The sequence below is a fragment of the Ranitomeya imitator genome, chromosome 1 (assembly GCF_032444005.1).
Source record: "Ranitomeya imitator isolate aRanImi1 chromosome 1, aRanImi1.pri, whole genome shotgun sequence".
In the NCBI taxonomy this organism is placed as follows: domain Eukaryota; kingdom Metazoa; phylum Chordata; class Amphibia; order Anura; family Dendrobatidae; genus Ranitomeya; species Ranitomeya imitator.
In genome coordinates this window covers 702,902,011-702,917,941 of record NC_091282.1, presented here as the reverse complement: position 1 = coordinate 702,917,941, position 15,931 = coordinate 702,902,011, and the positions used below count along the sequence as shown (strand labels likewise).

The window sequence follows — 15,931 nt, the reverse complement described above, 5'->3', positions numbered from 1 at the left end:
ATTCCAAGTGCTCAACTAGGAGCCACTATACATCCAATTCCTAGGCATACTCATACTAATACATACTAGGGTTGATTCTAAATTCTACATTGAGTCCTTTTGGTTTCAAGGTATTTAACTCATAAATCCACTTCAATTCTTGTTTCTTTAAAAGTGATACTCTGTCCCCTCCTCTTCTCTGTATAGGGATTTTGTCAATTATTCTAAATTTTAAATCCTTCTCTACGTGGCCTAGTTCTGTAAAATGTTTTGAGACTGGGAGGTCAAGCCGCTTCCTTCTAATTGAGTGTCGATGGTTATTAATTCGTACTTTTAACTCGCAAGTTGTCTCCCCCACATACCACAATTTGCAGGGGCATTCTAATAGGTATATTACATGGTCAGAGTTACATGTTAAAAATTGTTTTATATTGTATTTTTTATGTGTCTCTGGATGCTCAAATGTAGAACCTTTCCGCATATAGGTACAGTTCACACACGACAGGCATGGGAAACAGCCTTTTTGACTTGTTCCAGTAAGTGTACTCTGACAATTATTCTTTAATGGGCCAATGTCAGATTTAACCACATAGTCTCTAATATTGTTTCCCCGACGGTATGAGAATAACGGGGGCTCTTTAAGTTCTTTTATGCCTGGTAGGCAATTTCTCAACATCCCCCAATGTTTTTTAATTATCGCTGCTATTTTGTCACTCTCCTCCGTATATGTCATAACACATGGTATTCTATTTATGGGTTTCCTCTTGTATTGTAATCCTCCCCACAATAACTCCCTCCTGTCTTTATTCTGGACTACATTTTTTGCTCTATGCAGTATATTCTGTGGGTAGCCTCGCTTTAGGAACTTGCCAACCAACACATCCATAACTTCATCTACCTCTTCCCTTTTTTTGACAATCCTTCGCACCCTTAGCAGCTGACTCAATGGAATTGATTTAATCATACTGCGAGGGTGCTGACTGTCATACGTTAGTAAATTATTTCTGTCGGTTTCTTTCACATATAAGGTGGTTATCAGCTCCCCATTCATTTGTCTGACTAGAACATCCAGAAACTGTAGTTCAGTTCTGGATGAGGTCAATGTAAATTTGATGGTTTCATCTATAGCATTCAGGTACTGATGAAAATCCTCAAGTTCCTCTTCCGTGCCACTCCATAGGAGGAAGACATCGTCTATGTACCTCCACCACACCAGAACATGCCGGAAGTGGTGGGACACATAGACAAGGTCCTCCTCCAGGGCACTCATCACCAAATTCGCATACGCGGGGGCCATATTAGCCCCCATCGCCGTACCCGCCTTTGGCCATAAAACGTGTCACCAAACAGGAAGTAGCTCCGCTTCAATATTATTTCCAACAAGCTGACAACAAATACTCTACCTATGTCTGATATTTGGATTGTTTCCAGCTTCTTTTTTACCACCCTTATCCCAGAGGAGTGTTGAATTGACGTGTAAAGTGAGAGGACATCGAATGATGCCATAATTACCTCCCCCCTCAAATCAACCAATTCTAATTTCTTTAAGAAGTCCGTGGTGTCCCTAATATATGAGTCCGCTTTTTTCGCAATAGGATTAAGAATCTTGTCCAGAAATGTCCCCATTCTACTAAAGACTGAGTCCACTCCTGACACTATTGGTCGCCCAGGTGGGTCGACCAATGTTTTGTGGATCTTAGGCGTTATATATATATAATTGATAAGGAATTGATGGAATATTTATGTTTAGAATTCCCCAGGACTCCTGTACTATATATAACGCCTAAGATCCACAAAACATTGGTCGACCCACCTGGGCGACCAATAGTGTCAGGAGTGGACTCAGTCTTTAGTAGAATGGGGACATTTCTGGACAAGATTCTTAATCCTATTGCGAAAAAAGCGGACTCATATTAGGGACACCACGGACTTCTTAAAGAAATTAGAATTGGTTGATTTGAGGGGGGAGGTAATTATGGCATCATTCGATGTCATCTCACTTTACACGTCAATTCAACACTCCTCTGGGATAAGGGTGGTAAAAAAGAAGCTGGAAACAATCCAAATATCAGACATAGGTAGAGTATTTGTTGTCAGCTTGTTGGAAATAATATTGAAGCGGAGCTACTTCCTGTTTGGTGACACGTTTTATGGCCAAAGGCGGGGTACGGCGATGGGGGCTAATATGGCCCCCGCGTATGCGAATTTGGTGATGAGTGCCCTGGAGGAGGACCTCGTCTATGTGTCCCACCACTTCCGGCATGTTCTGGTGTGGTGGAGGTACATAGACGATGTCTTCCTCCTATGGAGTGGCACGGAAGAGGAACTTGAGGATTTTCATCAGTACCTGAATGCTATAGATGAAACCATCAAATTTACATTGACCTCATCCAGAACTGAACTACAGTTTCTGGATGTTCTAGTCAGACAAATGAATGGGGAGCTGATAACCACCTTATATGTGAAAGAAACCGACAGAAATAATTTACTAACGTATGACAGTCAGCACCCTCGCAGTATGATTAAATCAATTCCATTGAGTCAGCTGCTAAGGGTGCGAAGGATTGTCAAAAAAAGGGAAGAGGTAGATGAAGTTATGGATGTGTTGGTTGGCAAGTTCCTAAAGCGAGGCTACCCACAGAATATACTGCATAGAGCAAAAAATGTAGTCCAGAATAAAGACAGGAGGGAGTTATTGTGGGGAGGATTACAATACAAGAGGAAACCCATAAATAGAATACCATGTGTTATGACATATACGGAGGAGAGTGACAAAATAGCAGCGATAATTAAAAAACATTGGGGGATGTTGAGAAATTGCCTACCAGGCATAAAAGAACTTAAAGAGCCCCCGTTATTCTCATACCGTCGGGGAAACAATATTAGAGACTATGTGGTTAAATCTGACATTGGCCCATTAAAGAATAATTGTCAGAGTACACTTACTGGAACAAGTCAAAAAGGCTGTTTCCCATGCCTGTCGTGTGTGAACTGTACCTATATGCGGAAAGGTTCTACATTTGAGCATCCAGAGACACATAAAAAATACAATATAAAACAATTTTTAACATGTAACTCTGACCATGTAATATACCTATTAGAATGCCCCTGCAAATTGTGGTATGTGGGGGAGACAACTTGCGAGTTAAAAGTACGAATTAATAACCATCGACACTCAATTAGAAGGAAGCGGCTTGACCTCCCAGTCTCAAAACATTTTACAGAACTAGGCCACGTAGAGAAGGATTTAAAATTTAGAATAATTGACAAAATCCCTATACAGAGAAGAGGAGGGGACAGAGTATCACTTTTAAAGAAACAAGAATTGAAGTGGATTTATGAGTTAAATACCTTGAAACCAAAAGGACTCAATGTAGAATTTAGAATCAACCCTAGTATGTATTAGTATGAGTATGCCTAGGAATTGGATGTATAGTGGCTCCTAGTTGAGCACTTGGAATATATTGTGGATATAGGGTCTTATAATATCATTCCTATTTTTAATGGTTGTTTAATTATTTTGTAGATATGTCCTCGTGTCTATGGAGATATGCAACATGGCTACCCCTGCGGCGTATGGAGCATTACCACATGGAGGCGGATACTGAAATATTTTTCTTTATGATTTTTCTTTATGGTTTTCCGTATATTTCATGTCTTCAGTATATATACTGTCTGCCAATAGCTTTTTAATAAAGTAGAGCACAATGCAATTCATTGAAGCCGTCTTGTCCTCTTATGTATAGACATTTGGCAGTATGAAGGTGCTTGCATGTACCCTGATGCGAGGTCTTTGGCTCTTAGGGGCTATTTGACTAGCTCGAAGGGGCATGGGTGAGCGGAGACAGCCTGAGTAAGGTGTCGTCCGCTATACCATGGTGCGATCATAAATTACTTAGCCATATGAATGTCTTAGAGGATAGTGGTATGTTTTAAAGAAGTACGGTGTAAGCCACATGAAAGATGGCGGTACTGATTGAATTTGAATACATAGGCGCGAATGTAGTGCCTGTGGGAAGCGTGGAATTGGTTGCCACACCTAAAATGGCGTTGCGGCACTGACAAGTCCAGAGTGCGCAGGCGCAAGTGGGAATGTCCACAGGAGGCTCCCGGATTGGCTGGCAAGCTATGACAGACTAGTATGACGCTGTGACATGCGCAGAAGGAACTAGTGAATGCCGTGAATGGCGAACAGCGTCCTCCATGTGGTGTGCTCTGTGGGCAGTAGGGTAAGAGAGCGGGATAGAAGTAAATATGCATAAAAATATTAATCAATAACATATAGGTGTATGTACTCATTGGAATATATAAGAAGGAGGTTATTATCAATGATGAGAGGACATATAATGGTATTAATGTTAGCACTTTAGCACAAGGCACTTTTAGTATGGCACTAATATTGGATTTTACACATCGATTGATTATGTATATAATGAAATCTTATAAATAATAATGTAATTGACTGTAGATTATGTATATAAAAGCACAGCTATTGGTATCATTCACTGCTTGAAAAAGGCTCAGTGTGAGCCGAAACGTCGCTGCATGAGGATGTGGGCTGAATAAACCTCACTACTTTTCACTTTATGACATTTGGAGTGCTGCCTTCCTTTGCCTGTATATATATATATATATATATATATATATATATATATATATATATATATATATATATATATATATATATATATATATATACATATATATATATATATATATATATATATATATATATATATACATACATACATACATACATACATACATACATGCATACACACACATATTCGCATATATATATTTATTTAAAAGGAATCTGTCAGCAGGTTTTCAAACCCGAAACTATTCATATCTGCATGAAGTTCTTTCAAAAATAAGTCCAGCGATAACTTTACCTGGCCAGTTCATTTCTTGAATACTGAGAGACCAGCATTTGAATTGATATGCAAATGGGGCTGAAGAGCTATGGTAGATCTTTAGTCTCGGTCACTCCAGCTTTATTCCTCGCCCAGAACCATCTCCTCCTGGTTGACCGATGGCTCATTTGCCTGAAGTCACACAGCTAGAGACTGTCAATCAAGCAGGAGGCGGCGTCTAGGTGTAGAATAGATCTAGCTAGTGACAGAGGCTTTTCCAGCCTCAGTTTTGATAATTTGGCTGGCATCCATCTCGCTGTCTCTCCCATACACAGGAGTGCTTGTTCGGCTGAGTGCTCCTGTGTTCTCTATGAGAGAGCTGTTGCTAGATATGTCTGGCGGAAGTTGATCTCCAGAAGATAATATGATATGCAGTCCAAAAATTGGATGTACTTGATCAATATTTCCTTTAAGTAAAAAATGTCCTGCACTCCCATACGCAGAGTGTCGGTCTAACCAGGCTGACATTAGTCTGATGCTTATGGGTTAATTTACACATGACCATCAACCAAAGCAGTGAAAATTCAAATTAGCGGTCATCTAAAGTGATAAGCTGGGTGGTACTCCCACTAGAAGGCCACACACCATTTTTTTCATTGACAATACACTTATGGGAAACTCATCAAGTTATATGCAACAACAAAAAATGATGAAAATTATGTGTTTGAGACACTTGTGCCTAGAGATGGTGTGAATGTGAATCGATTAGCAGGACCCGGTCCCTTAGCCATGTCAATAATCTGGGGCCAATGGACAAGAACCCCGAGAACTACCTCTTCTTCTGATTAACTGGACTGGCACTATGTCACATGTATGTCCCGGCTGCAAGGATGACATCATGCAAGGCCGCTAGTGAAGAGGTGGTTTTCAGGGCTTATATTCAACGGCCACAGATTACTGAAGTGGCCGATGGATTGAGTCCTGCGACTAGATTGGAGCCAACTCTACTTCTGTCTTATCTGTCAAGAGGGGGTATAACTTTAAAAAAAAAAAAAAAATGTGGCTTTGTGGAAAGGGAAGAGGCCCAATATGTGACACCATAAACCAGAAAAAAAGCCAAAATTTTGGCACAAAGTAAGCCAACTAATAATAGGTGACGTATCATTGAACTAGGCTGACAAAAGATGGATCAGATTTATGAAACAGCATATGGACCATTATGATAAATCTGGCACATATAAAGACAGCTTGTCTCCACTGCACAAGAATTAGAACGTATTGCTAAATCTGCCAATCAAGCTTTGTAGGTGTACAACTGGTACAGGCGGAAAAAAGCTTGCTTGATAGTTGTACACCCGAGGCAAGTGGACAAAGCTTGCTTTATAGGTGGTAGAACTAGGACAGATGGACAAAGCTTGATTAATCTGGGACCAGCAGACAAGGCTTGCTTTATAGGTGTACAATTGGGTCAGGCAGACAAAGCTTGCTTTATAGGTGTACAAATGGGACAGGTGACGAAATCTTGCTTTATAGGTGTACAACGGAGGTAGGTGGACAAAGTTTGCTTCATAGGTGTTCAACTAGGACAGACCGACATCTTTCGTTATAGGTGTACAATTGGGACAGATGGACAAATATTGCTTTATAGGTGTACAACTGGGGCAGGCGAGGTTAGCTATGAAGTAGTAGAGAAGCAGCGAGGAGAACCCCAGTTTAGCAATTAAGCATCACGATCAACTGGACGCATCGACGTTTTAAAATTCTGGTTGGTGCCGAGGACGCGCTAATGCATGTGCGTCTAGTTTCCCTGGCCGATGCACCAAATACTAAGACTATAAGACAAAAAAAACAAGATGTTTATCTCTCAAAATCAAAGAGTTGCCTTAAATAGCCCTGCTAAAATTATCTCGGCGACAGCTGCCAAATTCCTTGACTACCAGAAAGTGTCAGTGAAGGACAGTTCAATCCAAAATAGTTGTGCACTATGGACAATGGAAAAGAGTTACTATAGTCATCAAATCCAGTAACCTTTAAAAGGAACCTGTCAGCATGATTGTGCTCAGTAACCTACACACAGTGTCAGGTTGGCGCTGTAACCTTTGTTGACGAAATCCGTCTTGTGGTTGTTGTTTCATCTTTATTTTCAGTTTTCAGTTAATGAGATTCTTGTGCTCTGGGGCGGCCGGTGGGTGAGGCTGTGGGTGGGCCGGTGGGCGGTGCTTTATGTGGTGCTCTGCTTAGGTATTCATGTGTATGGCTTCTGACAGGTCACTGATCCCTCACTGACCTGCCCCCTATTTTGGCATTGTGAATATAATATGGTTCGAGAAAAAAAAATATCACATTACTAAGTCAGACGGAGCCTGTGCTGTAGCATGATACAGGGAATAACATGCGTAATTTCGTTTTAATTAGATACATTGTTTTAAGAATTTTTTCTCAATCAAAATGGCGCTGGCGTCTGCACAGTAGCATATATTGCATTCTGATAGATGCTACTGCGCATGCGCCACTGCCACCAAAAAACTTAGGCTTCATTAAGATGGTGCCGGCAGTGCCTGGGCAGTAGCATCGTTTTGATAGAAGCTACTGCGCAGGCACCGCCATCTTGAAGGCGCCTAATTATTTTTTTCTCTGCCAAAATGGCAGCAGCAGCGTCTGCACAGTAGCATCTATCGGAATGCAATAAATAATAATATGCAGGCACTGCCTCCGGCCCCTTTTTGTTTGAAAAAAAAAAAATCAAAATTAAATGTCTAAATATTATCCCCCCATATCATACCACAGAGCACGCTCTGTCTGCCTTAGGAATGTGAATTGTTTTTACAAACCATATTATATTCATTATGTAGCCTAGGGGGCAGGTCAGTAAGGGATCAGTGACCGGTCAGAAGCAGTCAGTATGAATAGCTAATCAGAGCGCCACAAGAAGACCCCTCCCACAGGCCGCCCCAAAGCACGAGCATATCATTAACTCAAAACTGGAAATAAAGATTACACAATAACCACAAGACGGATTTCATCACCCAAGGTATCATTGTAATCAGTATAACAGCGCCGACCTGACACTGTCTGTTACTGTGCACAATCCTGCTGACAGGTTCCCTTTAAACATTTTTTTTTATTTACAGTATCCCAGTCTGTACTTTATCAGCAAAGCAAGTTTTGCAAAGTACGTGCACAATGAAGTGAAGGTTATCCCAGTAATGTGAGGATGAACGACAAAAGCCTAGGTTAATGATTATTAGTAGTGATGAGCGAGTGTACTCATTGCTCATGTTTTCCCAAGCACACTCGGGTGTTCTCCGAGTATTTATGACTGCTCGGAGATTTAGTTTTCATCCCGGCAGCTGAATGATTTACAGCTACTAGACAGCTTGATTACATGTGGGGATTCTCTAGCAACCAGGCAACCCCCATATGTACTCAGCCTGGCTAATAGCTGTAAATCATTCAGCTGCCGGGATGAAAACTAAATCTCCGAACAGTGATAAATACTCGGATGTCACCCGAGGGTGCTCAGGAAAACCCGAGCAACGAGTACACTCGCTCATCACTAATTATTAGTGATGAACAAATGTCCTGGGATAAGGTGTTGTCTGAGCATGCCCACGTGCTAATCGGGTGTCTTCGGCATGCTTGAAAAATATGTTCCAGTCCCCATGCCTGCATGTCTCATGGCTGTTCAACAGCCACAACACATGCAGGGATTGCCTGTTTCATTGCAGTTGCTGGGACTCGAACATATTTTTCGAGCATGCCGAAGTCACTCTGTTAGCACCTGAGCATCCTCAGATAACACCTTATGCCAACACGTTCGCTCATCACTAATGATTCTAAGTACATATTATAAAGATGAACCACAGAAGATCAGACCCGGTTTTGCTTGGCTGCACCGCCGTGGCTAGTGAGCACCTATCCCGCACTTACCTCTTATTGCACTGTTAGTAAACAGGGATAAATTGGCCCTTAGAAAAGACAGAGAGGAAGAAACAAACACTAGGTCAATCTGTGTTAAGTGGTTAACTTGGCGTGTTAAATCTTTGCAGTCCTCCCAACACCTGTTCTATTCAGGCCAGTGAATGTCACTTCATTCTGATGTGAATGATGAATTTAACAGCCACACTTAGGAGTATCGTATGCAATTTAAAGCTGAATCTGGAGAGCCACACAAGCTTCTGAGATCACCGATTTGTTGTGCCATCAGTGCTGCAGCCATAAAAGATGATCGAGCAGTGGTGGAGACTCTGTGCTGGACCTGGGGAGGGTCAGTAAAGCAGAATCTTTTTTCTTTAAAGGGAACCTGTCATCCCCAAAATCGAAGATGAGCTAAACCCACCAGCACCAAGGGCTTATCTACAGCATTCTCGAATGCTGTAGATAAGCCCCCGATGTATCCTGAAAGATGACCTTTCCCGGCACCTGCGCACTGCAGTACTTTGCTCTGCCCTCAACGGGGCAGATAAAGTACGCCTGCACCAGAGCCGCAGTGTGAATACAAGTAGAGGACGTCATCGTAAGAAGATGGGAGGCCCCGGACTGGACTGTGACGCCCATCGGACCAGAACCGGATCGGGACCGCCCCTGGGTGAGTATAATCTCTCTTTTTCTCATCTTTCAGGATACATCGGGGGCTTATCCACAGCATTACAGAATGCTGTAGATAAGACCCAGATGCTGATGGGCTTAGCTCATCTTCAATTTTGGGGGTGACAGGTTCCCTTTAAAACAATCTGCAGCTGGTGGACAGGGGATATTCTGAAAGAGGAAAACCCCTTTAAAAAAAAGGCGTAAAAACGCAATAACCAGTATATACATCAGACGAATGCTATCCGATGTTTTACCAGATAGCACTCGGACCAATGTTATACCATGGGGCAGTGCAAATCTGCAGTGCAACTTAGATGGCACGCACCAATTCAAGTCTATGGGTGTGTGGAAATCACAAGGATGACATCCGACTGCAGCCCGATTTCCACGACCTCATACAATGGAGAAATTTTGTTCTCCATCTTTTCTTCCCCTGTACTATGACTCTCTCATCCGAGAGGATCGGATCACACTCTACTGACACTGATCAAACTCGGATCAGAGTTTGATCGGAGCGTCAATCGATCCAATTCTCGGAGGAGAGAATCTCCATTTGTATCATCATTTCCTGTGGTAAAGGGATAGACATGGAGTTGTAGCAGACACAACCAAGGCGTGGGGCCTGTCGGGTTCCTAGCTCACAAAGGAAGGACCCAATATTATAAATTGGAAAAGGATAGGTTTTGTGCACGTTATAGGTTTTACATAGGGGTCCATATCTCGGATCATGTGACCATGTCGTTTTTACTCCAGACATCCTGTCATAATTAACTTTTCTCACAGCTTCATAATCCACTGCATGCATCTTATTCCTAGGCTCAGAAGAAACGTCTGCCAAATTGTGGTAGATTGCTAAAATGTGGAAATATTCATCCAAGGTTGGAACATTTCCCGTGGTCTAAGGATATGCAGTAGTTCCCATAAATGTACCACTCTCTTATGACGCAGCTCGCCTTAATTTTTTTTACGGCGTTATCAGTGCTAAGGCCATACATCCAGGCAGGGCTTCCCCCGCCCTTGTGATGCTGCGTCATGCTTTCTGGAGAACATGTGCATGCACCAACGTAAGCACCGTGTCACAGTTTCCTACAAATCTTTGACATTTGGAGAATGCCTTTGACTTCAGCATTGGGACTTTTTTTTGTATTATATCACCCTCGCAATATTGGCTAGCAGCCCAGTTGGCCTACGTAATATATTGTTAGCTAGTTTTATTGTGTTGATGGTCTACATTAAAAAATTAAGCACAATTATGAATAAAGTCCATGAAAAAAGTACCAGCTTTCCCCGGAAAACAACTAAATGGCTTTTTATTTGGTCATCTGCCTTGAAAACATAAAGCCTCCCCCATACATATTAGATAAAAAGTGGCCAAATCCACTGATTCTGTCAGGACCGACCAACTGACCACCTAATGGGTATGAGGGACTCCTGAGTCTCACCCGACAGATGATTAAGGTATACAAGAAAAAAAAAAAAAAAGAGTAAAGATGGCTGTATAAGTTAGATGGCTGTTGGTCAAAAGAAAGTTCGGCTGAAAGTCATCTCAGCTGTGTCTCTCATGCACAGGAGCGCTCCTGTGTTCTCTATGAACGCCGCCATCTGACATGATCTCAGTGAGAACAATGCAGTCCAAAATCGGTCTGGCTGGTTCTCCCATATACATTAGACAGTCGTCGGAACAGGTCGATTTTGGAGGGTTCGGCTGACATAAGTACAACGTGTATGGCCAACTTTACCATACTTACTGGTATCTTGAATGCTACCAGCTTACTATTAGTTATATAAATACATGGAAGTGTAAAGGACCAAATAACCATTAGGCTAAAGTTGGCCAAAATCATCCATACCGATGAGCACGGCCAACAGTCTAATGTGTATGTATAGGGGCCTCACAATTCTTTCCAACAGATTATGTCGGGGAGGGGGAAGGATTGGGCAGCTGGAGGCAAGATAAGCAGCTGTCAGAGAGACCTGGCAGAGGCTTTCTCCTCTCTCCCTGTCTAAACACAGCTGAGCCAAGAGTTCATGTGTATGTATGGAAAAGTTGGAGAGGTAGTCATCTCCCTAAAGACAGTTCGGTCACTAGCTATCCCATGTGAAGGGCCAGCTTAAAGAGGACCTGGTAAAAAATGGAGACATTTTGCTCTGATATTATTCTTGCTGCTCCGCTGAGAATTCTATATTTTTTTTAATCCACCATATGGCTAGAGATATGGGCCCATTTATTTAGTGCTAATTTTCAGGTCTTAACAAGGGGGCTTGTCTTTAGTCTGTTCTGGATAATTACCCTGTAAGCACCACCTGACTGACCATAAACATTTGCATTAAATATAAAGGCACATATCTCTGAAACCAGATGGTGGGTTTGAAATTTTTTTTGATCATTACTGTACCTCTTTAAAAGGAATGTCAGTAGGATCAAACCTTTTGTCTATGTGGAGATGCAGGTCATAGGAAGCGGAATAAAACGATCCCTTGATATCTGCGATCCGATGTCTTAATCCAGAGAAATCCACATTAGTTCTGATCTTAGTACACAGCTGTATGTGATTAATAGAGTAGACTGTCAGTCATTTCATGTCTCACACTGGTAACGCCTCCTTTCATTTATAATAAGCTCTGGAGGCAGATTCTCGTGGAGACCTATGTCCGGGCCATAGATCAAAACAGCTCATTTACATATAAGAAAGTTGTGGATTTCTCTGGACTAAGACATTGGATTGCAGATATCAAGGGATCATTTTATTCTGCTTCCTATGACCTACATGACCATATAGACTGCTTAGGATGGTTGATCCTACTGACACATTCCCTTTAGGGCTGGGTTTACACAGCACAATCACAGCCATTTACTGACGCAGATCATCTAAATGCAAGCCAAGTTGTTTAAGGCCGATTACAATTCTATGTGCACAGAACAATAATTTAAACGATCATTCTGAGCGCACAGAACATGATTGTTCTTGGAAGCACGTCTCCTGTTTACATAGGACCGCATGCTAAGTATAACGATAATTTTTAAGCTTAAAAATTATCGCACCCTACGAACAAGTACTTTCCACATTCGTTGGGCGTTTGCATGCCTGACGATGAGGAACAAACTTTCTGATTATCAACCGGATCAGTAATGATCCATAGTGTTAAAAAAAAAAAAAGTCACACTAAAATATATCCGTAAATGATGTATTCAAACTGCTCCCACTACATCTTAAACCTTTTTTCTGCTCCTACACACAGTGTTATCACCAGATAACAGCTCCTGCAGCTCAGCGTTATCTGCTGGCCACTAGTTTGAGCCCTCACGCCCTTCAGGACCCTACTTTATCAAAATAAAAAAAGGCGCGTGGTGAATGTGGCAGTTGTGCTAATCTCTCCTCCAGGCCACAAAAAAGTTTCTCCCCTAAAGAACTGAACAAAGTTCCAATTCATCCTGCAGTCGTAAGAAAATCAGCGATAACAGGATAAGTGTGGACAATTTCTTGAACAGAATTGAGCTGGATAGGAAAAAAAAACAAAACTGTAAAAATTTAAAAATGTTGTCCTACAATTTAAAGAGGTTCAGCATAAATTAAATGGCGCTGGCAAATCCTGGGAACAGACGGTTTATGCTCCTAGCATTATAAAATTACTCTTAAGGAGATGTACTTTTTTTCTGCATGAAAACAATAGAGAAAATTCTATGCGTTTTTAATACTTAACCAATTGCATCACAAAAGAGAAAACTGCACACACACTGGAAAAACTAGAGTATGTTCACATGTGGTGTTTCTGCAGCATGTTTTTTTAGCAGAAAAAATGTTGCACTTTACAATACCAGTAAAAATCTCATTCATACGCTGATTTATTTATATTTTTTTAGCATTTTTTAAAATCTGCAGCATATCAGTTTCTTTCAACTGCAAAAAAATATGCATATTGTATACAGCATTTTTCCTGCCAACAGTCTGGTTTTTGGTGCAAAAAAATCTGCAGCGTGTGAACATACTCTTAATGTAAGGGTGAATAAGTTTTACAAATCTCATTCATTTTGCTATTACTATATAATATGTCGATTTGTGTCAAAATCCGTGGAGGAATATGTGCCAGCTGAGGCTTTGTTACCGTTGTATCCAGTCTGCATCTGTGAATTGTACAGCATGTGCTGCAGAGAGATACATTTTATCAACACTCATACAAGACAACTAAATATCTGAACATTTTTGAGATGGAAAAGTAATAATTTAAAAAAAAAATTGCATAAACATTTATAAAGCTTTCTATAAATTGTGTATATATATGAACACTAATTTATATATTATATATATAAAAAAATTTTTTTATTTTTTTGAGGCATCTACAAAATCTGCAGCATACTTGTTATTTATAATGGGAGTCTTTTAGCAAAGTATATATATATATATATCTATATATATAGATATATATCTATATATATATCTATATATATAGATATATATATCTATATATATATATATAGATATATATATCTATATATATATATGGTGGGATAAATTGGAGCCTTATGTCAGAGGTATATATCAGGAGAATGTCCTGTCGTCTACTTCCATTATACAGTATTTATCTTGATTGTTCACCCGGATTCTGTGTATAAATCCTCACTATATTACCTGGAATTCAGCCTCCAATGCAAAAGATTTGCTGCCATTACTATGGCAGAAATCCAGGTGTCATCTCTGCAGCAGATTCCTTGATAACAATATATAGTGGATTTTCCTACAGCAAATTTTGATTAATTCTACACTTCTGGTTCAGCTTGATGAACATTAGGTATTGTCATATAGCGCTCCTTTAATAGTCAAAAACCATATGATGAGATAGAATTATTATAGGCCAACGAGCCTAGAACCAACTACGGTATTATGTTACTGGAACCAATTCCTTACAACCATAAAAGTGAAACAATAGTATAGTTATAGATGGAAACGTAGCAGTAGCATCGAATAATATCTAGGAACATAGAAATTCTAGAGTTGCCACCAAATTTTGTTTATTAACCAAGGCAAATTCATTATTTATACGGATATATGCATGCTGAATATTAGCAGATTTCAGACCTATGGTTAAAGGGGTTTTCTAGCATTAAGGTGACTGCAGACTTATAGCCTGTGTGACCAAAGACTTGCGAATCCTCACCATGTGCACAGCGCAAGACTGTCAGGATTTTCCGATGCTGGGAGTGGCAACCACCTGAACGTAAGTATGTGATTTCTATACATGCGGTCACGTGCAGACTAGACTTGCTCAATGCAAGTGAATTGAGGCAGACTGGACACGTCTAGTCAGAATGTGGCAGGAAGTATCCAAGTCGCATGACTATCCACTCAAAGCACTGGAGAATCCTAACAGCGTGCACTGTACACACTGTGAGAAGTCACAAACAGTCACTGCAGACTTGAACTCCAAGCCTAGACAACCCCTTTAAATTAAGAAAAAAACATGTCAGATGTATTAAACAGAGTGTAGGAATCATAAAATATTGCAGAAATAAAAGTAGACTAAAAGAAAGCAAAAACTCCGGCATTCATCTCTAAACGTCAATCTTACAGACCATAAGAAACACATAGTGTCTGATTCATCATTTGCAGGGTTTTTTTGTCACTTTTATTGTCTTGAAATTTTTGTTTTTGTGTGCCAAATTCCATAAAACAGCATGCATAGTTGATTAAAATTATAAATACTCTGATTTTTGCTTTTTTGAAACTTTTTTAGAAGACAAATGTCGCATTTTTTCTTAGACTGTCAAAATAAAATCACTCTGAAGTGGAGGGAGAGGACTGGATTACATTTGTGTAAAGTGGTTTCAACAATGAATCAGCTGAAAACATCTGGTCACCTCGTACTCCGATCACAAAGGCGAACATAGAAAGGCAAAAACCCACAAAACCGAAAGCCACAAAACCCCCCTGGCACAAATGCAAATAAGAATTGGGCCCCCTTATGGGTTGAGATCTTGCAGGTAGTAAATGTCCCGATTTCCAGCCATAAACCCAAACTATTTTGCCCGTTACGTTTAAATTATTACATGATGCAGAAAGAGAACATGGAAGAAAAAAGATCACAAGGAATAGAAATGGAGTTTACCTTGTTCCCTGAAGGTCAACCTTCACCTTGGATCCAATGTCACCACCACAATGGAAAAGATCAAGTCAAACTTAGGGACAAAGGAGAAAGGACGGCTGAAAAAAAGGTCACCAATACACTACGCTGTACACTTTGCAGCCACAAGACACACCCCATGTTCCAAAATAAGATTATCAGTAAGTGAGCAGGGACATTCCTGTGCCGAGATACTCGCTCTATAAGGGGAGCGCGTACAGTCAGCTGTGGAATGCCACGGTCACACTGTCAGTCACTCTGCTGGCAGGACACATCTCTGCCGGATCACTCACCGGGCGGGGAGCCAAAACGGAAGGCCGTTGTACGTTTATTGGGGCAACGTGAAAGAACACCCTAAATGATCACCTACCTGTACACAAGTCTCTTCT

The 15,931-nt window shown here is 40.8% G+C and overlaps 1 protein-coding gene across 1 annotated transcript in view; it reads right to left on the bottom strand.

The window, feature by feature from the left end:
- Positions 1-15,709, bottom strand: part of SPTB (spectrin beta, erythrocytic) — a 114,280-nt gene extending 98,571 nt beyond the window's left edge. Inside the window, exon 1 of the mRNA XM_069731709.1 lies at positions 15,528-15,709. The gene's annotated coding sequence lies outside the window, so the exon portion shown is untranslated. The remainder of the gene's footprint in view (positions 1-15,527) is intronic.
- Between the last annotated feature and the right edge of the window lie 222 nt (positions 15,710-15,931).